This window comes from Mustela putorius, unplaced genomic scaffold, assembly GCF_011764305.1.
Source record: "Mustela putorius furo isolate JIRA1106 unplaced genomic scaffold, ASM1176430v1.1 tig00000867_pilon_pilon_pilon, whole genome shotgun sequence".
NCBI classification, from domain to species: domain Eukaryota; kingdom Metazoa; phylum Chordata; class Mammalia; order Carnivora; family Mustelidae; genus Mustela; species Mustela putorius.
The window spans coordinates 1,080,375-1,106,500 of record NW_025421501.1 but is presented as its reverse complement, the minus strand read 5'-3'; the positions used below and the strand labels follow the sequence as shown (position 1 = coordinate 1,106,500).

Genomic DNA, 26,126 nt, shown 5'->3' with positions numbered 1-26,126 from the left:
CTTACCTGCTTTGTGACATCATCCAAGCCTCACATGTGTGGTTCTGTCTCCTTGCTGCCCCTCCCTTGATCCGAGTTCTACAGTAACCCACGTCAAATACTCAACACCAGCCCTCATGGAACTGCTCCGAGCCATTTCAGCTGTCTGAAGCTTGCCCTCTGGAACATTCTTCGGTAAGGGACTGTCTTAACGACGTCACTCCATTTTCATCTAGCGTAACGCAGTGCTGTGAGAAGTCTGATGATAACCTAATTCCCTTTCCATGTCACTGGCTGGTTTTGCCTTTTGTCCAAAGGATTTTTCTCCTCTCACTTTTTTTAAGGCCAAAACTGGGGCGCCTGGGTGGCTCGGTCAGTGAAGCGTCTCCCTTCAGCTCAGGTCATGATCCCCGAGTCCTGGGATCGAGTCCCGCATCAGCCTCCCTGCTTAGTGGGAAGCCTGCTTCTCCCTCTCCCTCAGCCTGCCACTCCCCCTGCTTGTGTGTCCACACACACTCTCTCTCTCTCTGTCAAATAAAAAAGATCTTTAACAACAACAACAAAAAGCCCAAAACTTTCATGAGACTATGTCTTGGCATAGATCATTCTGGGTTGATATTCTGAGGGACGTAGTACCTTTCCATATGTAGCTTCCAATCTTTTTGTATTTTTGATTTTAGGAAATTTCTCTTGCATTATAGCTCTTAGGTCCGTTCCACTCCTCTGCCTTTCGTCCTGGGGACCATGGCTAAGCTTTTATTGGATACAGTGCCCATACCAACTTGGTCTCCTCTTTCCAGCACGATCCCTATGCTCTGTCTCTCTGCCAGGCCCTCATCAGGCCCCCCCTGAATGCGACACCCACTTGCTCATTTCCTGTCCCCGTGTTCTCTTTACTTTGCACACGCTTTGCCTCCTCTCCTAAGAAGACCATCAACTCCATAAGAACAAGAACCTTAGTCTAATCCAGCTTTTCTGTCTCCCCCAAACGGTCCCCAACCACCACAGCTCCCAGTTCCTTGTAGATGCTCATCAAATATTCTTACAATTGAATCACATGACCTCTTTGCCCCAAGGTCCCTCTGAGGGGCTCCCGGGGGGATTGTAATAATCTGCCTCTTGCAGTAAAGTGGGGACGTGTGTGATAGGGATCAGAAAACAGAAAACTTCTTTAAATTTTCAGTAGGCGGTTGGGAGTCCTGACGCCAGCTGTCCCCTCCCTCTGGACCTTGCCTACTCTGCTGTCATAATCCTGGATGAAAAGCATAGGCTTATTCTGCTAGCGCATAGCTTCATAGATCACTATTAACGAGGAAGAAAGGCTGTTAAAATTTTACTTACACTTGCCAAGTCTATGGACGCCTTGGATACCTGCATTGTTTCGTAACGTTCTTCTCGGAGCAGAGTTAGTCCTGATTCTGTTTTTCATAAAGGAAATAATTTTCATGTACTATATTGAGGACAGCCTCTCATTTCATCTAATATTGCACTGACATTAACTAAAGTTACTGATTTAATTAAGTAAGTAAATACGGTAAAATAAGGTCATCAAAGCACTGTTTTTTGTAGATCACTTTCAAAAAATTTTTCATCATTCCCCCTTTCCCATCAAAATAGATCATCATTATTCTCTTACGACATCGTTTGTGAACGGAGCAGGGTTTTTGAACATTTTTGTTTGCAGAACCCCACAAAATATTTTCAAAAACAATTGCTTTAAAAAAAATTTATCTTACAAATTGTTGAACACTACACCAGAAACTAATGATGTACTACACGTTGGCTAACTGAAAGGCTATAAGAACAAGAATAATTTAAGAATTTAAATTTAAGAATAATAACATAAGAATAATTTCAAAAATTTAAACAAAATGTACCTTGTGTTTCCATAATTGCAAGGAATATAACTCAAATACAGTATTTATTGATATTTGTAAATGAAACGGTTACAGGGAACTTAAGCAGATCAGTCTAATAAATAAATATTCAGCCATCTGTTGGGAGATCAGGAAACTTAGGTTGGTTTATGAAGACCCAAGGTTTCGGAACTAGATTGCCTGGATTCAAATCCTGCTTTGCTGCATACTGCAATTTTAGGAATTTATTGAATCTCTCTATCCTCTATTTCTTCATTTGAAAAGAAAAGTCATTGAGAAGAAGCAGGGCACAGCATTTTAGCACAATGAAATGAGCTAATGTGGCCAGTGATCCGGTGCCTGGTACACACCAAGCCCTCAGGAGAAGTCAGATCCTACCACTATGAGCATCTGAAAAAGTCCTCAGCTTCTCTATATATCATACTCTGCAATCCTGCGAGCGTCTGAGTACTTCTGACTCTGCCGATAGCTTGATTTTAATAAGGAACTGGACGGTCACGGACCCAGCGCTTGGGGGTGTGAATACCGTACTTTCTGTAGACAAAGCCAGCTCTGCAATGTTCTATCCAGACGAGAGCACCTGATCCAAACCAGCCTTTGGAATGAGGGCTCCTTCTGTGTAAGAGGACGAGTAAGACAATGACGTCCCAGGAATTCAGAAATCCTCCTGGCCCTGGTCACTGTGCTCTTTACCGTAGACATTGCAAGGAAATACACACCTAAAAGTCCTTTTTTGTTGTTGAGATCGACGGACAGTCCCCGGAAGCCTCATTCACAGCTAGGGTCATTTCTTCGGACAATGCATTTAGACAAATTATCCCTCCAAAGAGAAGACTCTCTGTGCATACATCCCCTTTCCTGACCGAATGTGCTGAGGAACATGACAACCCTGATGTTGCCCACCTGCAAACACAGTGCGATCGAACCATCCCAGTGTTGCCGTGTGGGCACTTGTGAAAGTGAAATACTGTGCAAACATCTGTGGGTGCTCATGCTGAGTGAAAGAAGCCACTCACAAAAAAGACCAATACTGTATGATTCCACTTTGGTGAGGTACCTAGAGTCATCACAGGTATAGAGAGAGAAAGTAGAAAGGTGACGGCCAAGGGCTGGAGAAAGGGAACAGGGAGCGAGTGTTGACTGCGGACAGAGTTCAGGTGAGCGGGATAAAAGTACTGGAGTCGTAATTTGGGGCACCTGGGAGGCTCAATGTGTTAAGCCTCTGCCTTCAGCTCGGGTCATGATCCCAGGGTCCTGGGATGGAGCCGTACATCGGGCTCTCTGCTCAGCAGGGAGCCTGCTTCCCCTCTCTCTCTGCCTGCTGCTCTGCCTACTTGTGATCTCTGTCAAATAAATAAAATCTTCAAAAAAAAAAAAAATCCTTGAACTGCAGATTCACTTCAACTGCATTTTTATTAAAAAGTACTGGAGATGGATGGTGGGGCAAAACAGCATAGATGTACTTAGTGCCATTGAATTATATGCATAAAAATTGTTAAAAGGGTAATTGTTAAAAGAGAAAGGGAGGGAAGCAGGCTCCCCGCTGAGCAGAGAGCCCAATGCGGGACTCGATCCCAGGACCCTGAGATCATGACCCGAGCCAAAGGCAGAGGCTTTAACCCACTGAGCCACCCAGGTGCCCCAAAATGGTAATTTTTAAAAAGAGTACATTTGGGGGCACCTGGGTGTTTCAGTCGTTTAGGTGACCAACTCTTGACTTCAGCTCTGGTCGTAATCTCAGGGTCATGAGGTCGAGCCCCTCACTGGGCTCCACACTGGGCATGGAGCCTGCTTGAGATTCTCTCTCTCTCTCCCCCTCCCCAACTGCTTGCACTCCTCCACACTCTCTCCAATAAATAAATACATAGATCAATCAGTCAATCAATCAATAAACAGCAGCTGGCACCCGGACATCCTTCTACTGTCCTATGAAAGAGTAGGTTGATACAACTTTTTGGAGGACAATTAAAATCCATTTTTATTTCAAGACATGAAGATTCCATGATCTACCAACTCCACCACTACAAATACATAAAATAAGAAAGAAAACATCAAGGATATATTAAACACTTCAGGTATAACAATGGTGGGTAGAGAATTTTTACAATAGCAAAGTAATGGGAAATAAGCTATGTTCACAACAATTGAGTTTGGTTAAAATACATTTTAGCTGTGCCCCAGGTTGTGATACCAACTATTTGTTTTACATTTGCTTTGTATTTGTAACTTGTATTTGTGTAAAACTCTTTAATTGCATAGAAAAATATTTATGTCGTATCATTATACAAGCAAAGCCAGTTATGTAACAGCTTGCTTGATATGATTCCATTTTTAAAGGAGTATATATGTAAATAAAAAGATGTAGATATAGGTCTTTAGCTGAAAGCAAAGATAGCAAATTATTATTATTTTTTTAAAGACAGCCAGTTAAGTATCTGCCTTTGCCTCATGTCATGATCCCAGGGTCCTGGGATAGAGTCCCTCATCAGGTTCCCTGCTCAGCAGGATGCCGGCTTCTCCGTCTGCCTGCTGCTCCCCCTGCTTGTGCTCTCTCTCTCTCTGACAAATTAATAAATAAAATCTTTTTAAAAAATACTAAGGGTCATTGTTTACAATAAACAAGGTATGGAAGTAATCTAAGAGTTCGTCAACAGATGAACGGATAAGGAAAATGAGGTGTATGTATAAATGGAATATAGCTCAGCCATAACAAAGAATGTGGTTTGGGGGCACCCGGGGGGCTCAGTGGGTTAAAGCCTCTGCCTTCACCTCAGGTCGTCATGATCCCAAGGTCCTGGGATCGAACCCCGCATCAGGCTCTCTACTCCGTGGGGAGCCTGCTTCCTCCTCTCTCTCTCTGCCTGCCCCTCTGCCTGCTTGTGATCTCTGTCTGTCAAATAAATAAATAACATATTTGAAGAAAAAAAAAAGCACGAGGTTTTTTTTGCTATTTGTGACAGCACGGATGGACCCAGAACATGTGCTAAGTGAACTAAATCAGACAGAGACCGACAAACACCATACGATTTCACTTACATGGGGAATCTGAAAAATGAAACAATCAAACAAAGCAGAAACAGACCCATAAATAGAGCGAACAAATTGATGGTGCCCAGAGGGGTCTGGGGGTGGGGGATGGGTGGCAAGATGGAAGGGGAGTGGGAACCAATGAGTCAGGGGAGGGGGGCAGAAGGTGCAGCATGGGGAATCCATAGTCAATGGATGTAAGAGTCCCATGCGGTGGGACATCTCGGTGACTCAGTCGGTGAAGTGTCTACCTTCAGCTCAGGTCATGATCCCAGGGTTCTGGGATTGAGCCCCACAATAGGCTCCTTGCTCCATGGGGAGCCTGCTTCTCTTTCTGGCTGCGGGACCCCCCCCCCCACCGCTGATAAGCTCACACTCTCTCTCTCTGACAAATAAATAAATAAACAAAATTAATAAAACAAAACAACAACAAAAAAGAGCCCTGTATTGTGACAGATGAAAGCTACACCTGAGGGGAGCATGATTTAAGGTCCAGAGCTGTGGAATCACTATGTTGGACACCTGAAACTAACATAATGTTCTTTGTCAAACATAAGCCGTGAAAAACACACTAAGCTGTTATGTGCCTTCTTCACTGTGTGATATTTAAACTGATGACATGAAAGCAGGGGTGAGGGGGTGCTGGTGGGGGACGTGCAGTAGCCTTAGCCCAAGGAGAGGCAATAACCAAACTACACCCATGCATAGTCTCTGTTTCCCCACCAACACACAGACGGTAAGAGAATGCAATGTCACTAAATTGTTCCCCTGACCAAACCGTCACATTGATTAACTTTATTAAATCCTCACTGATAGCAGGGGCACCTGGGTGGCTCAGTGGGTTAAAGCCTCTGCCTTCGGCTCAGGTCATGATCCCGGGGTCCTGGGATTGAGCCCTACATCGGGCTCTCTGCTCAGCAGGGAGCTTGCTTCCTCCTCTCTCTCTCTCTGCGTGCTTGTGATCTCTGTCAAAGAAATAAAATCTTAAAAAAAAAAAAATAAAATTCCTCACTGATGGGGCACCTGGGTGGCTCAGTGGGTTAAAGCCTCTGCCTTCACCTCACGTCATGATCTCAGGGTCCTGGGGTTGAGCCCCGCATCCGGCTCTCTGCTCAGTAGGGAGCCTGCTTCCCCCTCTCTGCCTGCCTCTCTGCCTACTTGTGATCTCTGTCAAATAAATAAAATCTTAAAAAAAAAAAAAACTAGAGAGTTCTTTAAATAAATAAATAAATAAATGAATAGAAATCAAAATAAATCCTCACTGATTATGAGATGCCTGGGTGGCTCAGTCGTTTGGGCTTTGCCTATAGCTCAGGTCATGATCCCGGGGTCCTGGGATGGAGTCCTGTGTCGGGCTCACTACTGGGTGGGAAACCTCCTTCTCATTCTGCTCATTCTGCCTCTGCCTCGACCCCACTTGTGCACTCTCTCTCTCACACAAATAAAATCTTTTTAAAAATAAAATTTTTTAAAAATCCTGACTGATCCTTGAATACCAGTGTTTTTAATATTCTGAGCAACGACGTGGAAAGTATACAGAAAACACTTCCGTTGTTGATAGGCAGTTAGTTAGCTGTGGGCTGGCGTCAGAGGGGACGCATTATGCATAAACAGGTGACCCCTTCAAAGGCTGAGGGCACAGCATCATGACCTTCCAGCTTCCAATGCCCCCGGGGGGCTGAGAGACCAAGCTCCAGGTGCAGAGCACTTGCTCCCCTCTTCCATCTCTGCCCCAGTGCAACCGAGGGCTTCATTATAACATAATTACATCATGGTTTCAAATCCATCCCCCGATGGGGAGAGACAGCCATGTCAGTTCCAGCATATGGCCCCAAATCCTCCCTCCCGATCGCTACGTGGGATCCCTTTGATGATTGAAGACAACCTTGGTAGGAGACTGACCTAGCTATGACCCAGACCCTCTGTAACATAAAAAGAAAAGACACCCCCCCCCAACCTTAGTGCCATTGCCACCTCGGGGCCTGCCTGGTCTCCCTTCTTGAGAATGCAGTCCTGGGCCCCCGGGTGGCTCAGTCAGGTAAGCGTCTGCCTTCAGCTCAGGTCACCAATCCTGGAGTTTCAGGATCAAGTCCCACATCGGGCTCCCAGCTCAGCTGGGAGTCTGCTTCCCCCAGTGTCCCTCCCCCGATCATGTTCTTTCTCTCTGAAATAAATAAAATCTTTGGAAAATGAGACTGTGTGCCGTCCTTAATAAACTATATTGTGCTTGTTACTTTCCTCCTAGATGTCTTTGTTTGAGCGTGAATACCCATGTAACTTTTGTCGTAAATCCAAGAACCAAAACCTCCGTTCGCACAACACAGACTCTTCCATGGGTAACTCTGTGTAGCGAAGGAGGACAGTGTCTCACAGAAAAGTACTTGGACAGTTGTCTGAATTACACACTGAACCAGAGCTTTTCCCCCTCCCTGGAATATCGTCATTACTTGAAAAGTGACAAGCTCGGGTGATTCACACTTGGCTATCTGGCAGACGTGTTCTCGAAAATGAACAAAGTGAGTCTGTCACTTCAAGGAAAACAACTGACGGCATCGGTTGTCAAGGATAAAACGCAAAGCTTTCAAGGAATAATTAGAATTTTAGAAAACTTATATCTGTCACCACGAGCTTGACAGCTTGGAAATGCATTAAAGGCTTTAATATCGGCAGTGAAATGAATGAACATGATTGTTTTATCTTGTATTGAAAATGAATCATTAGTGGGGAGATTTGCAAAGCTCACTGCGCTGCTCTATTCCAAATGACCAATGCGTACTGTTTTAAGAATCGTGCATGGGTTAAAAATCCATCCCAAGTGCAAGACAGACTAATAAATGTTAACATAACAGATCACATAACATTCACAGATATGGTTTCAGATCCCACCTTGTAACTAACTTTTAAGAAACTACTACTTAACAGTAGGGTTGTTCCCGAAAACATTACAAACATAACCTCGGTACAATGCAGCAATTTTTCTTCAGGATATATACCCCCAAAGACTGGACAGCAGGGACTCAAACAGATATTTACACACCCATATTTTATGGCATCATTATTCATAATGGCCAATAGGCAGAAGAGACCCGAGAATCCACTGATGGATGAATGGATAAACAAAACAAGGGATACCACGGACTATTTTTCAGCCAAAAAACAAAGGGAATTCTGACACACACTACAGCGTGGATGGACCTTGAAGACATTATGCCAAGTGAAATAAGCCAGTCACAAGAGGACAAAGAATATATGATTCCACACATACGAGATACCTAAAGTAGTCAAAGTCACAAAGACTGAAAGTAGACTAGTGGTTGCCACAGGCTAAGGGGGAGGGGAATGGGGAGTTAGTGTTGAATGGGGACAGACTTTCCGTTTTGCAAGATGAGAAGAGTTCTGGAAGGAGACCACGGAGAGAGTTGCCCAACAAGGTCATTTTAAAGAAACATTCATCAAAAGTTGAGTCTTCAACTGGCTTTTGTTTTCTTTTGATGGTTCCTCTTAGATTTGGTCAAAACACGGATGAGCAGCGTTTCACAAATGGAGACCTCCGTTCCCAGCACCTGTCCCTTCTCTTAGGGGGAGTCAAAGTGTTCCTAAAACAGAGAAGAAGCAAGAAAGCTTATTCTTTTGCAAAGCAACATGTATGCTTAAAATGGTTACAGAGATATGGAAGGAAGGAAGAAAGGAAGTTAGTTTGGGAACTGTCAAGTTTGGGTATTGCATCAAAAAAAAAACAACCACAATTATCTAAAAGGCTATTAAAATACTCCTCCTTTTTCCAACCGTGCATCTCTGCAAGGTCGGATGTTCTTGACAGACTTCAGCGAAAACAACTTACTGCAACAAATTGAATGCAGAAGCAGAGATAGAAATCCAGCTGACTTCTATCAAGCCAGACATAAAAGACATTTGCACAAATGTAAAGCTATGCCACTCCCCCTGCCATACATTTCTTTTGTTTTGGAAAATAGAGTTATTTTCCATAAAAATATGTTACTTATGTTACCATGAAATGGCCTTATTATGGCTATTTTCGGCATCAATTAGTAATAAAATTTTCATATTTTTCTCTTTTAATTTCTAATATGAAAAATATCCATAGATATAACCGTATAGATGTAAAAGCTCTTTGCCGTCTTCAATGATGTTCCAGCGTATTAAGCAGTCAGACCAGTAAAGAATCACTGTTTTAGCACATGGTAAATGCTCAGTTAACACTTCCTGAATGACATTCATCCCCTCCACTCCTTGCTGAGTAACAAGTCAGGACTTCTAGGGCTCCGTGATCATCTAACCTTCGGGAGGCTTCTCTCACTCCTGGGATTCCCACCTGTAGAGAACCGCGCTATGTCCTTCTGTCTGTCAAACACCCAGACCCCACTCCCGCAATAACCACTTGCCAAAAGTGTTGTCAAACAACTAATTAAGTTTCTGAAAGAACATGCCCTCAGGTGAGTTTAGAAGAAATGTTACAAATTAAGATAATAGATGAGTATGTGAAACATACATCAAAATTGTCAGGAGGATGCTGGCTCACAAATCATGAACTTGGCAAAGCAGATACCGTCTGTCCACCGAGTACTTTCCCTTAATTGTTTTATCCAGATTTTTGCTGCCTTGGAAAATTGTAACTCGTATCACATTGTGTCTTAATCCTGGATTTGTATAAACGGGTAATTAATACCCCCCAAACACAGCAACGACGAACAAACCTCATTACGTAAAACACACTCCTAGGGTTTACAACAAAAAGCCACTAGAATAGGTAAAAGGGCTGGGGGCCAGGCTGGGGGAGGAAGAACATTCTTGCCACTTTGGATCAATGAAATGGTTGGAATGATCACTAGGGAGGGGCTCACTGGGGAGAGGGCTTTCCTGGCGGAATCTCGAATGCCTCTTTGAGTGGAATGTTGAATTTTCTCAATCACGGAGAACACCCACTTCCCTTTGGAGGCACACACTCTCGGACCTCTGCCCATGTCCCTTAGCACTGGTCACTACCATGAGCAGCCCCCGGAATGTCTCCCACTGTCGCACCCGGACTCCTTGCCTTTGGCATCTGTCTGGCCACTGGGAGCCCACTCGGCCAGAGTGAGGAGGACAAGCCAGGGACAGAATGCCTCCTGGAAAAGTCCTCAACCCGTGACTCTCGGGGCTTGATGGATAAATGGCTCAGCTCCCATTCCTCTCTGAGGGGTAACCCTGGAGCATGCCCTCCGCTGGTCTCAGAGCTCCCCAGGGACACCGAGACCAGTCATCCACCCTGCTAACCTGCTTAACTGTGCAAACATTAACTGGTCTCCTGGGGGCATCCCAACTGCCTCCAACCTTTCTGGTGTTTCTCCTCCATTCACCTTCCAAATTAACTCGCACAAAACTCTTGGTCTCTGGCCCTGCTTCTGGGAAACTAGAACTTAATTTAAAGATAGGACTTAGGGCGCCTGGGTGTCTCAGTGGGTTAAAGCCTCTGCCCTCGGCTCAGGTCATGATCTCAGGGTCCTGGGATCAAGCCTGGCTATTGGGCTCTCTGCTCAGTGGGAAGCCTGCTTCCTCCTGTCTCTCTCTCTCTGCCTGCCTCTCTGCCTGCCTGTGAGATCTCTCTGTCAAATAAATAAAATCTTAAAAAAAATAAAAAATAAAAAAAATAAAGCTAGGACTTAATTTAAAGAAGCACACATCTTTTTTTGTTTTGTTTTGTTTTGTTTCTTTTGCTCGTTCGGATGAAGAGCCTTTTGCAAACTGAGAACCCTGCTCCCAGCACCCGCCGCACCTCCTCTCGCCGGGACGGAATCAAACGGTTCCTGAAACAGACAGGAAGCATGGAATCTTATTCTTTTGCAAAAGCAACACTAGGGCTCTGTCTTGGGCGAAGGTCTGGGTTCCCTCTGCCCCAGGCTTAGCTACCTGCCAGCTGCTTTCAGTTTTCATCGAGGACAGGGTCCCCAGGAAGAACTCAGTGGGGGCCGGGTCTCCGCAGGGCGAGAGGGGACAAAGTGCAGCTGGGCTGGGCCAGCAGCTGCCTCCAGGCCAGCAGCCTTCCCTGCAGGACAGCCCGGCGCCCAGCCCGCCCGCGAGCCGCTGTTTGCATGGGCTTTGCCCCCCGTTATCTGTGCCCCTTGATCTCTGTTTGCTTTTCTGACCTCTCACCCCTCTGTCGGCCCCAACTTCAAGTGTTATCGCGCTCTTTTGTCCTTGTCACCACTCTGTCCTGGCCACCTCCACCGACCGTCAACGCCGCACAAACACGGAACGAGGCAGAAAGAATGGTTAGAAAAGAAGAGAAGTGCCCTTTTTCTTTCTTTCTTTCTTTTATTTTTTTAAGAGCAAGGAACTTGTTTAACTTGCATTGGTCAACCAGGACACCTCATCGACTCACTGATTCCAATGGTCAACCTGATAGAATTCGTCAATAAATGCAAGGCCGGAGTGGTTCAAGGCTTCCTGCTTGCCCCTCTTACCGTGACCTGAGCAGTAAGAGACACCTGCTAGCAGAAAAACCAGGTTCCCAAGCTGTGTTGGCAACCAGCTCACAAAAGGGACTTGTCGAAGGAATGCAAAATCTTGTGTCAGACTCATCTCATGTGGAACTCTTAAAACATTCTGAAAACTTCTTTTGGAAAACACAACTTCCTCCCTAAGGCATCCATGCCCTGGGCAATGGTTATCTCTAGAGTTATCTCGGGGGCTCCTGGGTTGCTCAGTCCTTAAACATCTGCCTTCAGCTCAGGTCATGATCTCGGGGTCCTCGAATTGAGCCCTGCATCGGGCTTCCTGCTTGGCAGAAGTCAGCTTCTCCCTTTCCCACTCCCCCTGCTTGTGTCCCCTCTCTTGCTGTGTCTCTCTCTGTCAAATAAATAAAATCTTTAAGAAAAAAAAAAAAGATGTATCTTGGTGAGGCTATAAATAGGTCATTCAGAAACCATCTCTAAATCCCCAATTTAAAAATAGTAATCAAGGAAAAATGCACCAACAGGGACTGCAAAAGGAAAAAAAAAAAAGGGAGATGTCTAGCTTTGCTTTGGTCACACACACTCACATACGTGCACATAGGTGGGTTTCCCTGTGCAAACTCACAAACATGGCTCAGAATGATGATGATGTCATAAAGGAGAGGGGCGACTAAAAAAAGGGAGAGACAGAAACTATAACTACTTTAAAATTATATTTTAGTTAAATTTATATAAAAAGCAACTTTGGAATTTTATCTGGCAATTTAAAGCCTAGGTGATGTTTTTTGTTCTCTCTTTTCTCAGTATCATTGAATGAATTTCTGTGAGTTTTATAATGAAAATAAAAGCATCTAAAAACTCGAGGGACACCTGGGTGGTTCAGTCAGTTTAGCATCTACCTCTGGCTCAGGTTATAATCCCAGAGTCCTGAGATCGAATCCCACACCGGGCTCCTTGCTCAGTGAGGAGCCTGCTTCTCCCACTGCCTGCCACCCCCTCCCCCCACTTGTGGGCACACTCACTTTCTCTTACTCTCTCATGAATAAACAAATAAAATCTATAAAAACTCAGGATGACCGGATTGATTATTTTGACAAAAGAGTTTTATCAGTCTAATTCAAGAGTTTGAGTAGTTTTCTGAACATTTATCAACACTTCAGCTGTCCTGGAAACTAATTTGACAACATTTATGAAAAGCCTTAAACATATTCATTTTTTTTTCCAACTCAGAAATGGCAATGTCAAAAATCTACACTAGGAAATTTTCAAACATTTAGACCCAGGTTAGCGCTCAAGGTATCCACTGCCCTATTGAAACCTGAAAGCAACTACTATTTCCACAATAGAAAGCAACTTACGATATATGCGCGCTACAAAATATCATTTGGCCATCCAATGATCACAGTAGTATCACCTCAACGTCAGGATCATGTGTGCCTGTGTGTACTCGTGTTTTTCTATATGTGGTTGAAATTACACCAAATATGAGCTTTACGTCCTGTTTTATTTAGTCAACAGTATGTTTGGAGCCTTGCAATAGCTTTCACCACGATCATTTTGATCCTGGGACCCTCACCACCTGTTTTCTCAGGTGTCCGCAACATGACTAAACCCCACTCATCAGCATGTCCTCCGTGGGTTCTCCTTCCCCCTGCCATACCCCAGCTCTCTCCCCTCCCCACCCCTGCCCGCTTGGGAGGGAGCCCAGCTGACATACTTGACTCTTAGTAGCTCTTCAATAAATACTGGTTGCGTGGATAGACAACTGAATCCACTCTCTCTCGGGCTGGTTTGGGGTTAACAGCGCAGCAAGCCCTTTCACTGAAGATAAAGAACCCCGTAAGAGGAACACGTAAAAACAGACTGGGGGGCGTGCAAAGGGGCATCTGCTTATTTGCATAAACCAATGTGAGGCCGTTTACAAGTCAGTCACGTTGCTAAATAATACAGACCCTCCAAAATCCGGGCCTTTGTGTCTGTGGTCCCGTTTGACCGGCGATGGAGGTGCCTACTTCATCCCAGGAAGAAAATCCCCCTTTGAAGGGGTCCGGTGGCTGCAGAATATTCTCTAACTCCCTCCTTTCTGAGTGTTCCAGGGTCACAGATTAAATTAAATTTGGGGCAGGAACCAAATACTTCATTTATGACTAGTTACACATCATTAGGAAAATATCCTCTGCTCCACTCTTCATGAGCCTACTAGGTTTTCCTGATGGCCCCTTTCAACATCTGCAAGCAGCTGGACGGGCCGGCTATGCTGGGACGGGTTCTCGCATGGTCTAACGTAAACAATCACAGGGACACTGATTAATTTCTCAAGACTCAAAAATAATTAAGGTAACGATAATCCCTCACCCATGCAACTCCCCCATTTTAACAACCATTTAGTGGGGGAGGTGGCAGAGGTCAGCCAAAACATTCAGGCTGAAGTTCCCATAACTGTCCCGTGGTGTGCACCCGGGAGAGTCATTAGAAAGTCTGACAAGTGGGGACCGAGGCACCCCTTTGAGCCCCAGAGAGTTGTCCACCTGCCCCCACCCCGTGCAAGCCACATCCACCTCTCACTTATGAGTTGGGAGGAGGACCAATATGACTGTGAGCCTCTCCCTCGGAGAAGAGAGCCGAAAGCCAGCAAGAATGGAAAGCAGGGACTCAAACCGATGTTTCCACCGCCATGTGCAATCCAGCCTACTTCATAACAGCTGGAAGGTGGAGACAACTGGCATGTCCGGAGACAGGTGAATGGGTAGATAAAACAGGCTGTACCCGGGCTGTGGAATATTATTTTGCCATAAAAGAGAATGACCTTTTTCTTTTTTAAGATTTTTATTTATTTGAGAGATGGAAGGGACTGAGAGAGAGGGAGAAGCAGACTCCCGACTGAGCAGGAAGCCCGACAAGGGACTCGATCCCAGGACCCAAGGGTCTTGACCCAAGCTGAAGGCAGACGCTTAACTGACTGAGCCACCCAGGCACCGCAAAGGGCAGGACTTTCTGGATGCAGGCTATAATATAGGTGAATTGGAAACACTGCTCGCTGAAATAAGCCAGTCCCAAAAGGACGAAGACGAGTGAGGTTCCTAGAGTCGCCAAAGTCAGAGACACAGAAAGTAGAGAGGCAGCTTCAGCAGGGTGGGGGGGGATAGGGGAGTGGGAGGCACACAGGGGCTGGATTGGTGTTTAGTTTTAAGTATTAGGTTATTAGGTTTCAGCTCTAGGTATTGCAAAGGGTGCTGGAGATCGAGGGTGGCAATGATCACTCCAGAATGGGAACGTACTTAGTACCACTGGACTGTGCCCTTTGAATGGTTACAGTGGTAAATTTTATGTATATGTTTCCAAAATTTTAAAAATACACATATATTTAAGCATGTGCCTCCACACCAGAGCTCACCAAGTCAATGCCCCCAGAGCCCCGGCTGGAGATCTCAAAAGGGTAAACCAGATAGAAGTTGTCTTTGTCTGTTACATCTGCTCTAACAGAATACCACAGATGAGGTAGCTTGTGAATAACAGAAATTTATTTCTCATGGTTCTGGAGACCGGACGCCCAAGGTCAAATGTTGGTGTGGTTGGGGAACAGCCCTCTTCCGGGCCACGTGCTTCTTGCTGGGTCCCTATGTCGTGGCAGGGGCCAGGGAACTTGGTGAGGTCTCTCATCCGGGTGCTAATCCCATCATGAAGGCTCCACCCGCAAGACCTAATCACCTCCCAAAGGCCCGATATCCTAATACCATTGCGTTTCAACATACAAACTTTGTGAGGGCCACAAACCTTCAGATCATAGCAGAAGCCACTGTCTGTGGAGAGCAGAGACCCACCTTGTCTAACCGAGCCTTAGGGTTACTTACTGCTCCTGAGCAGGGAGCCGGGCCCAGAGGAGCAGAGAGGACAATCTCTGCTTATGACCCAGTGTGAGAGATCCAGGTAACTTAGACAGTGGAGTATTTAAACACCCAGCAATGGCAGCAAGGGCCAAAGGCATCCGGTAAATGGAAAAATGGCAGAGCAAGGATCATCAGGGAAAGCTCCAGCAGAGACAGGAGGGAGCATGAAATCATCCGCAATAAGAGAGCTCCTGCCCCCATGCTGAGGACCTAGGCCTGATGGACAGACACCGGGGACTTACTGACACACTGGGGACCTGTGAGAGGTCACCCATGCATGAGGTACGGACCAGAAGGATGCTGAACAAGCATCAAGAAGCTGGTCAAGGGACTTGGACAGAGAATGAACAGAGATGTTAGAGGGAGCAGTGACAGACCCGGGACATCGCAAATGTGTCCACTTTCCCCTCACTCTTCAAGACTCTGAAATGCCAGGGTGCCTGGGTGGCTCAGTGGGTTAAAGTCTCTGCCTTCGGTTCAAGTCGTGATCCCAGGGTCCTGAGATTGAGCCCCATGTCGGGCTCTCTGCTCAGCAGGGAGGCTGTTTCCTCCTCTCTCTCTCTCTCTGCCTGCCTCTCTGCCTCCTTGTGATCTCTCTGACAAATAAACAAAATCTTAAAAAAAAAAAAAAAAAAGACTCTAAAATGCTACCCCCAGGGATGCTCCAGCCTCTTGTCACTGCTCCCATTCAAGACCCAACTTCATAACCACCATCCAAGTGTAACCTTCACGGTCCCAGCCCCCCAAGCCACCTGCCGGCTCCCTGCTGTGGTAGAGCACCCATCCCTCCACTGCCGGGGCCTCACCTCCTGTGCCTCTGCGTGGGTGACGGCTTACATCTGCCCTATGTGTTTCTGGTGTTGTGACTCGGTGGAAGATTCTCTGGACAGAGAATCAAGTGGCCAGGTTTTCAACATCTCTGACATCACATCCCTCCCCCCCACACACACAATCCTGTACCTCTGTGGGCCTCAGTTCCTCCACCTGCAAAATCAAGAATGGCTCCAGCTCCAACATCTCAGAGGGCTCGAGTTCCAGCATTCTATCAACCTGCCTTATTCCTCCCGGGAATACACATTCAGCACCCAACAGCACATTCCCCTGTGTAGGACTCCCGGGGAGTCCCATATGGTTGGCCCCAACTGGTTGATTTTCAGGCTAAAGTCTGCTGACAATGCCCGTGAAAGCACATTCTAGGGACTTGTACATGGAGGTATCCTTACAGGGCTGCCCCGTGAAAGGGGAATCCTTCAGTGGGGTTACACAATGGGTTACAGAAACCCACCAGCTTGCCCGTTACACCTCCCTGCTTCAGGGAGAACGCTCACAATTTCATTAAATCCACCCCCCCAAAGTCCCATTAATCGATCCCATGATTTCATTGAGTGAATTCAAGGTGGAAAAAAATTTTGATGCAAATCATTCAAGGCAAGGGTTGCTTTGATGCAATTCTCTTGCCTTGTTGTAAATATTCATGCTGACATCATGCATATTCCAACTGCACTTAATTCCAGGCTGCGTGAAGTGACAGGTGGAAACACGGACGGATTTTCAGCTTGATGAAGGAAGACCCGTTTTCTTTGATGATGGAGAACTGGAGCAGATCCGGAAAGCACGGCAAAATATGTAACATTTCCAAGGCACCCGTGAGGTACTATTCGACCGGTGTGAACCAAGAGTTTGTTTGAGGGAAACAAGGTAGGTGGTGCAGGGCCTCCTTTAGATGGGGTGGTCGGGGAGGAAGCCCTCGGAGACCTAGAGAGTGCAAATGCACTGCTATGGAACGAGGTGGAGGGAAATCACTGCAGAGAGGACAAAGAGGAAGTGTAAAATCTTGGAGGCAGAGGATTTGATGCACAGAGCAAGAGATTAGTGAGCAAGGCAGAGAGGGGTACCCAGGGACCCTGGAGAGACCAAGGGTCAAATTACATAAGGATGTAGAGGTCAAAGCACAAAGATTTGATTCCAAGTGCAAAGGGAATCCACTGGAAAGTTTCAGGTCAAAAAGGTGACTTGATCATTATTTCTGTTTCAAAAAAAAAAAAAAAATCTCTGTGGCTATGAGCAGAGTAGAAGCTTCCAACAGCCTGTTTAACTCTGTTAAGTTCAGTACATTCCAAAGAAGTTCGATCACAGAACCCCTGTTCTCCCCACGGAGCACAGTAGAGTTTCATGATTCCATTCCAGTAGGAGACCACATGGTATAGGGCCGATGATCTCCCAAAGAATTTTTTGTTGCTCTGAAGGTTTTGAGCATCCAAACTGAAATCTCAAACCTGCCCCGTATGGTAGTAACTAATAACAAGGAGAAAAATGAATCCATCCAATAGGAAACGGGGACATGCTTAGTTTAGCATCACCTGCTCAGGTGGTTTTGTGGGTCACCTTCATTTTTCAGACGGAAGCACCTAGGGCTTCACACATGGAATGATTTCCTAAAACCCATATTACCAGGGGCTGGTCACGTCAGGATTCTTAACCACCATACAATAAACATATCCCTGGATATACGGAGGATAATCATCTCCTGTGATCACGCTACCTTAATTTTCTTCTCTTCCACGGCTCAGGGTCCCTCGCTGGTGAGCTTAGATGCACAGAGCTCAGTGCGTCCTCTCAAGCCTGTTAGCCAGACAATTGTGATGTACTCTCTGCCGGGCAGGAGAAGAGCGGCAGCGCAGAGGGTGATGAGATCGGCACCGTCTCTTGATACCTTCACCATAATCCCTTGATAGGTCACAGAGGAATTCCCTTGAGCCTGCCAAGCAGCTGGATGCCCATTTGAGTCCCATGGTCTACAGATTTGTACTGTGACCGAGGTGTGTGTGTGTGTGTGTGTGTGTATACGTGTGTGTGTGTGCACATGAGGATCGGGCCAATGTTGGGCTCGGTTTAAAAACCTAGCTGTGAGGTGCCTCCTTAGCGCAGTAGGCAGCGCGTCAGTCTCATAAAAACCTAGCTGTGAAAAATCACAGCCTGAATAGACGAGTCAATACAGACAGACTAGAAATGGAGTCCCACTATTTATTAATGATAGAGACACGTGGCGAATGTGTATTATTTCACCTGCGCAGAAGACTCTCCAAATCCTACTGGAAAATGTTCTCCTCAAGTAGGTATTGCTAATGGATATATTACTCACCTTTCTTGGGGCAGGGGACCCAAGCTGGATGAATGGAATTCTTCTTAAGAATTTTTATTCAGGAGCACTTGGGTGACTTAGTTGGTGAAGCCTCTGCCTTGGGCTCAAGTCACGATCCCAGGGTCCTGGGATCGAGTTCCACATCAGGCTCCCTGATCAGCTGAGAATCTGCTTCTTCCTCTCCCTTTGCCCCTCCCCTACCCCCCGCTCATGTTTGCGCTCTCTCTCTCTCTCAAATAAGTAAAGTCTTTAAAAAAGCGGGGGAGGAGGAGGATTCTTATTTCAACGGTATCTGGCAGAGAAGAGTCTTTGGGTCTCTGTTCAAGTCATGAAAGCCTTGAGTCTGGAACTTTCCGGAGTCACATCTATAAACTGTCCCTGCCCCACTGATACATACACACACATTCACACCCTCTCTCCCTGGCCCGCTGTGGCATGAAACCAGAGCAACTGAGCGCCACACTGAGAAACCAAGAACTGGATGGCATTAGGATCTCCATTCTGGCTGCCCACCAGCCCATCTACCTCACTCCTTTGGTTCTCATTTTTGAGCCAGTAAACATTCCTGCTTTTTCTCTGAGCTAAGCCAAGCCAGGGTTCTATCCTTATTAATATAGCAAATAAGCATACCATTGATTTGCTGAATGAAAAAGAGGAGGGGCGTCTGGGTGGCTCAGTCGGTTAAGCATCCGATTCTTGATTTTGGCTCAGGTGGAGATCTCAGGGTCATGAGATCGAGCCCTACTTTGAGCTCCATGCACTGGGTGGTCAGCAAAATTCCACGACAGCCCACTTCATGAATCAACATAGGAAGAAAAAAAAATAATAAGTGTCATCTCTATCCAAATGCTGCCCCAGGTAACCACCTCTTGCAAATGTTCCCCATCTCAACCGCAGGCTGTCCTTAGATGGGTGCCAAAGTGGAGAGATGATAGCCAACAGCCTCCAAACACTGTTCCTTCCGGCAAACCCATCCATCCATGATGGAATCGAATTCTCTCCTCGCCTTAATTTTGATCCCATGTTCATCTAACAACTTTTTGATGACCATGCTGGTGACATGGATTTCATGGTTTTTTCTATTCCCTTTGACAGTAATACACACACACACACAAAATCATAGAGAGGTCTCCAATGGATATTCAGTGCATGTATAGCATTCTGAAGCCAAATACACTGGTTTTATTCACATATGGATTTCTGGTCTTTGCCATGGTCATGGTTTCCATTGACCATCAGTAATGGATATCTTGATATTCTCACCACCGTGTGCATTTTAGTTGGCGAGAGTCACTCTCCTGGGATCAGATCCTTGCGAGGGAGAAAGAGTGAGTTTCTGGATCTTCAAAGAAGAGGGTCCATTTCTTCTGGCCAGTCTTTTCCTTTAGACGGTGTCTCTGAAGTTTTTCCGCGCAGACCGACCGGACAACACGGGAACACGCTATCGTTCCTAGTCTACAAGGGAGGTACGTGTTTGAAAGAGTGGTGAATCCCATTGTTGGGAGATACGAGTCAACAGGAACTCTTACAAGATTTGGTGGAAAATGGGTGTATTCTCATTGCTGAGACGCGTTGCCATGTACATCAAACAGCTTAGCATGTTTATTTTACACTTTTAACCAGAAGTCCTTTGTCCCTGATTTTACCCTAAGGAGAGAATCGGAAACTATGCAATACACATGTGTAGAAATATCCACTGCAACAATTTTTATTCTGGTAAAATGTTGGAAACCACCAAGGAAATAGTTCAGTAAAATCGTGGAGCAGGGAATCCTACACTTCAAAATGGTTCTATTGACACAGCACGATATTTTCTTGAGTAAAAAGTATTTATTTAATAGAGCAATTTTTTTAAGATTGTATTTATGTATTTGAGAGAGAGCGAGTGTGAGCGTGAACGGGAGTGGGGGTTCAGGGAGAGGGAGAAGCAGGCTTCCACTGAGCAAGGAGCCGGACGCGAGGCTGTATCCCAAGACCCTGAGATCACGACCGGAGCCTAGGGCAGACGCTTCACTGACTGAGCCACTCAAGTGCCCAACAGAGCCCTTTTTAAGGAATAATGACTGTTTTACACAATTGTATACATACCTCACATACCTATGTATGCACAGAAAATTATCAGTCGGGATGGAGGGAAAGTAGGTGATTTTTACCATTCGAATCGGCCCAATAAATACGAAGCTGTTTTTCCATCTCTTTCTACATTCTATTGAAACAAGTTTGAAAGGACATGTTCTGGAAAAAGCCTAACGCCCTAAAAATAATATATTTATATATCTTTATAAATGTATGCTCTGGGAAAAGTGTGTCAATGTACTCAAACAAAGCGAACGTGCGGCAAATACTCACTGTAGCCCTTGTGGCTCCCGCAGACGGCTCCGGTTTAGGTCCCGGATTATATACGTTTCAAGGGCAGAGGTCAGATGGGAAGAAGGAAGGTACGAGAAGATAGAGCAGTGGTGAAACTCCCACCCATGGCCAAGTACTATTTCGGGACTAGAGAGCAGGCTTCGGGCCATTGCCCAAACAGGGCTTTCTCTTGCTGCTTTGTCCCTGAGGCAGAAAGGAAGTTCCTCGCAGTCCATCGGTACTACCAAGTACGTTGTTATTTTTATAAATGACACTGCGTTAATAGGGGTAAGTCGTGGCGTTTGTAGGTTTCATAAATACTTATTATTTAAACAATACAGTGGAATAGAAAAGAGGCCAATAATACATATCCTCAGCTAACCCATGTGCTACCTTCCTTGAACACTCGAGCATAAAAATGGGTCGTATTCCAAGCATGGGAGGCAGGGCAACGTACCAGTGAGTAGGAGTTCTAGAATCCGGTGACTGCGTTCAAGACTTGGCTACTCCATCTCTGAGCCAGGGGTCTTTGGATAAGTTGTTTCATCTCTCCCACCCCCTTCTCTAAAACAGGCATAGTAATAAAAGCAGACAGCTCATAAAGCCAATTTTGGATCAGAAACCTAAGGCAGTGTGTCTGGCAAATTGCAGGCATTAAAAGACAAGACAAGCCCCCAAATGGAATTGTTTCTGCTGAGCCCCACATCACCAAACGGAGACTTAATGACAGTCTTAGCTCTCCCAGAAACAGAACCCCAAAGCAGTCAGGAATCACCTGATCAGCACGAGTGAGGCCAACTGCCTGGCAGACCCCCGTCATCCCCTAAAATTAGTGACCTTGCAATAACCAACCTATATTTTTTTGGCAGGTATGGCTTCCTTGTTCTGACCCCCTTCTGCCTGTGAAGATCTACCATTTTGCACAGCTCCTCCAAGCTCCTGGCGAGGTGCTGGACGGGAAGCTCCCTGATTCATGCATGAACTGTTGAATAAAGCCAATGAGATCTTTTAAACATACTCAGTTGAATTTTGTTTTTTAAGACATTCAAAAGGGTATGGCTATTATTGTGAAAAGTGCTCCAAAATCATTCATCTTTGGGACCACCAACCAAAGCTGCCCATCCACACAAAATGATAGTCCTCAAGCGACGGTAGCTTTAAATCATGAGTTCTGTGATATTATCTGGATATGAAAGCCTTTGCGTAGAGTTTACTTATCTGCATTATTCTTTTCTCTTTTTCTTTTACTGTTTGTTGTTCAGACTTTCACTCACAATCCTCTCCTGAATTCCTCAGATGAAATCATGCTCCCCTACATATAAAGGCCTGTATTCTTTCTGAATCTTTACCACACTTTGCAATTGCCTATTGATTTGTAATTACTTGTGGTTATCTCTTGACTGCTCATCTCCTCCTGTGATACTGTGATTTATAATAAGAAATACCTATGTGTGGTCTTCTTCCTCACTTCTGGCACAGGACTCCCTAAAACCCTTGGAATTTCTTGTAATGAGGGTGATTAATGTGTCCTTTGTTATGTTAATGAGCCGGCTCTGGCAGGTGGGGGAGAGCACCTGAGGAGGGAGGCTGGTTGCCAGGGGAGCCAACCACATGATCAGGGTTTGGAACAACCAGTCCCTCTTGGACCTTGTTGGAGAGGAGAAGGGCTGCAGGTTGAGTCACCAATGCCCCACGATTTCATCAAGTGCGCCTGTGTAATGAAACCTCCATAAAGTTGGGAGCGCTTCTGGGTTGGCGAACATGTGCCAGATGGGGCGGGTGTCAGATCCAGAGATCATGGAAGCTCCGTGCCCTTTCCCCACACCCGCCCCTGTGTATCTCTTCCATCTGGCTGTTTCTGAGTTATATCCTTTTATCACAAACTGGTCATCTTGTAAGTGAAATACTTCTCTGAGCTCTGGGAGCCACCGTAATAAATTAACCCCACCCAAGGAGAGGGTGGTTGGAACCTCTATAGTCAGAAGCATAGGTGACCCGCTGGACTTTTGATTGGATTCTGAAGTCGGTGGTGAGGTGCAGCCCGTGAGGCTGAACCTTAACCTGTGGGATCCAACGCTGTCTTGGGTCGACAGGGTCAGAACTACGTTAATTGCCGGCTGGTGCTGGAAAAAACCACACGTTGAAACAGAGACAGGATTCCTTTTACTTCTCAGTAGAGTGTCACCTGCCTGAGGTCAGAGGTCACACGCCTTTCTCCACACTCTTGCCCACGGTCAGGATATGGTTGGTCTTCAAGAAATAGATTCTAAATAAACGGATTAACTAAAACATTTTAAAAGGCAGTATACCTTAAAACAATTTAGTATTGGGGTGCCTGGGTGGCTCAGTCCCTTAAGCCTCTGCCTTCAGCTCAGGTCATGATCCCAGGGTTCCGCGATCAAGCCCCAGGTAAGGCTCCCTGCTCCGTGGGGAGCCTGCTTGTCCCTCTCCCTCTGCCGCTCCCCCTGCTTGGGCTCTCTCTCTGTGTCAAATAAATAAAATCTTGAGAAATAAATAAAATAAAATAATTTAGTACTAAATTAGTAATAAGAAATTAGTACTAGATTAACAATTAGTACTAACAAAACAATGTTGTCCCTCTACACAATTCCAATTGTAACTTGCTGCAGACAACTGGGTACTTTTCTCTATAGAATTAAACGGTCTTTCATCACAGATTGAGCTAATCTTCACTGTGCACTCAGCCTGAGAAAATCTCATTTTAACTTACCTTGAATCTTTATTTTTGACATGATTAACGTCCAGAAACTTTTGAGACTTTAGCAGGAACCATGCATCCACTAATCAAATGGGATCTGTGAGCCATTTGGCATCAGGAAACTTGGAAGGGAGTAAAATGAGTTGAAATAGAGTGTCTTCTGGGGCGCCTGGGTGGCTCAGTGGGTTAAAGCCTCTGCCTTCGGCTCAGGTCATGATCCCAGGGTCCTGGGATCGAGTCCCGCATGGGGCTCTCCGCTCAGCGGGGAGCCTGCTTCCTTCCTCTCTCTCTGCCTGCCTCTCTGCCTGCTTGTGATCTCTGTCTGTCAAATAAATAAATAAATAAATAAAATCTTAAAACAAAAAAAGAAAGGAGCGGGAAAGTGGGTAGACAGCACAGGGGGATGTCACCTAGGTTAGAGTCCTCGAAGTTTTAAAGGGCACGTATGACTTTCCAAAAAAAAACCTGAAAAAAGAAAGAAAAAAGGAAATGGAGAATCAAAAATATGAGAAATCAGTGCATGGATAAAGATGAGCCCTGCACGTTGTGGTGGCTCATAATATTGCGTCTAGGGGGCAGAAGAAACACACCACAGGAACACTTTGTATAAAAGTTGCAAAGTCTAAAGAAGTAAAAAAATGAAAATAAACAAAAAAACCACCAAATAACAACAAAACAATTCACTGCCCAAAGGCAATCAGTTGACTATATCCTTCTATAAGACATATTTTAGTGTGTTTCAAATAACTGAGAAAATGAAGATCTAATTCCCCATCCTAATTTTTCCACCCGATATTACAAAAGAACCATTTTCCCCATAACTTGCTGAGAAGGGGAGCGACTCCTTGAGATCTTTATAAAGATCATGACCTTTGATTCTCTATTCATCCCACTAATTCTGTTTATATCTAGACCAAGAAAATAATCAAAAAGGGAAAAGTATGTAAAAGATTTTCATGAGAGCATTGTTTGTAATAGCAGGAAATTGGAAACAGGCAGAGTTTCCAATAATAGGGAAAAGACTGAGCAAATTATGGTAAGTCCATGAGAGAGACAACTTGAAGTCATTAAAAATGATGTTTTCTAACAATGTTTACAGTTGTGAGTCTGTTTAATGAGTACAAATGAAACGTGAAATAAAACAATATATATCTTTATCTATTTTTATACTACACATATATCAATTTTTATACAAGGGCATACAGAAAAAATTGAAACTATTATCAAAGTGTCCACCATGATTATCTCCAGGTGGTAGGATTCCAGTAATTTTTATGTTCTCACTGTATTTTCCTATAGTTTCTAAATTTTATATGATAAGTAGGCATTAATTTCTTTATCCAGAAGGGGAAAGATAATATTTTTAGAAAGCCCCTTGATTGAGTTAATGCATAAAAGTCATTAGAAATTTTTTTTTAAAAAAGCCTTGGATAGTTCTATGCTGCACATGAATGATAGCTGTAAATAAATCATATTTGTATGACAGTCCTTAATTAGGTGGAAATAGTAGTACTTAAAAAAACTTTCTTGGGTTAAGTTTTAAAGCTTTTGATTCATAAATTCCAAGCTAAGTACCTGAGCTGTCAGGCCTCTCAGACCCATCACTGTGTAGACAGGCCAATTTTTTTTTTTTTTTTAAATGGCATTTCAAAATGTTATTTTACCAACTCAGGGACTGGAGGTAATCCAGATGATAATGACTTGAATTTTACCAACTCTTTAGGTCAAAATTTATTTTTTCAGGGACATATTTATGTTGTGTTTTTTGTTTTTTGTTTTTTCCCGCTACAACAGCCCAGTCCACTCACAGGACATCATGCAAAAGGTGAAGATGTGGATAGATTGTCTAAATGGTGGGATAGGTTCCAGTAGCAGCCCAGACCCTCTCTCCAGGTCATGGGAGAGAGAAGAGCATGGGGACACAGGGACGGGATCCAAGGACCTGCCCACGGAAGAGGAAACAGCTTGGGCCCCAGGGAAACACTGTTCTTCCGGTCCACATCTGCTTTAAAAAGCTAAGGCAGAATATTCTATTGGATAGAACACAGACTTGAGAGTCAGACTGGAATCTAAGGCCTGGCTCAGCCACCTGAAAGCTATCTGTAATTTGCTGAAAACAGCTCTCCCAACAGCCCTGTAAAAAATCCCTCATTTTTTTTTTTAAGATTTTATTTATTTATTTGACAGATAGAGATCACAAGTATGCAGAGAGGCAGGCAGAGAGAGAGAGGAGGAAGCCGACTCCCTGCTGAGCAGAGAGCCCAATGTGGGGCTCGATCCCAAGACCCTGAGATCATGACCTGAGCCAAAGGCAGAGGCTTAACCCACTGAGCCACCCAGGCGCCCCCAAAATCCCTCATTTTTTTTAATATAGGAAATCAATTTTTGTTTTTAATGTCAAAACCCCCGTGGGCCAAATCAAACAGATCTACAGGCAAGACTAATCTCGGGACCTTAGCATTTGCTGTTGGCAAAGGAACTGGGCCCGGAACTCAACCACCGGTTTGACCTTGGGCCCGTGTGACCTTTGGGGGGTGACTGAGTCTTACAAAGCTGCAGCGTCTGCGTCTTTAGAATGGGGATCTTAAGTCAACGTCACGGCTGTTTGGATTAAGTGAGATGATGTGTGTTTGGCAGAGCACCTCCCGCGGAGTAAACTCAACAATGGGGGTTACTATTACTGTTGTCGTTGTTG

At 45.1% G+C, this 26,126-nt stretch overlaps 1 long non-coding RNA gene across 2 annotated transcripts; it reads left to right on the top strand.

Annotated features, from left to right (window-relative positions):
• Positions 1-21,707, top strand: LOC101671660. 2 transcript variants are annotated; one of them, XR_200029.2, is made up of 4 exons: positions 1-173; positions 16,736-16,919; positions 19,644-19,829; positions 21,582-21,707. It is a non-coding gene; the product is annotated as an uncharacterized LOC101671660 (long non-coding RNA). The 2 variants fall into 2 exon arrangements; XR_001180755.2 differs by lacking the exon at positions 19,644-19,829 and having other exon boundaries at positions 10-173.
• The last annotated feature ends 4,419 nt before the right edge of the window (positions 21,708-26,126 follow it).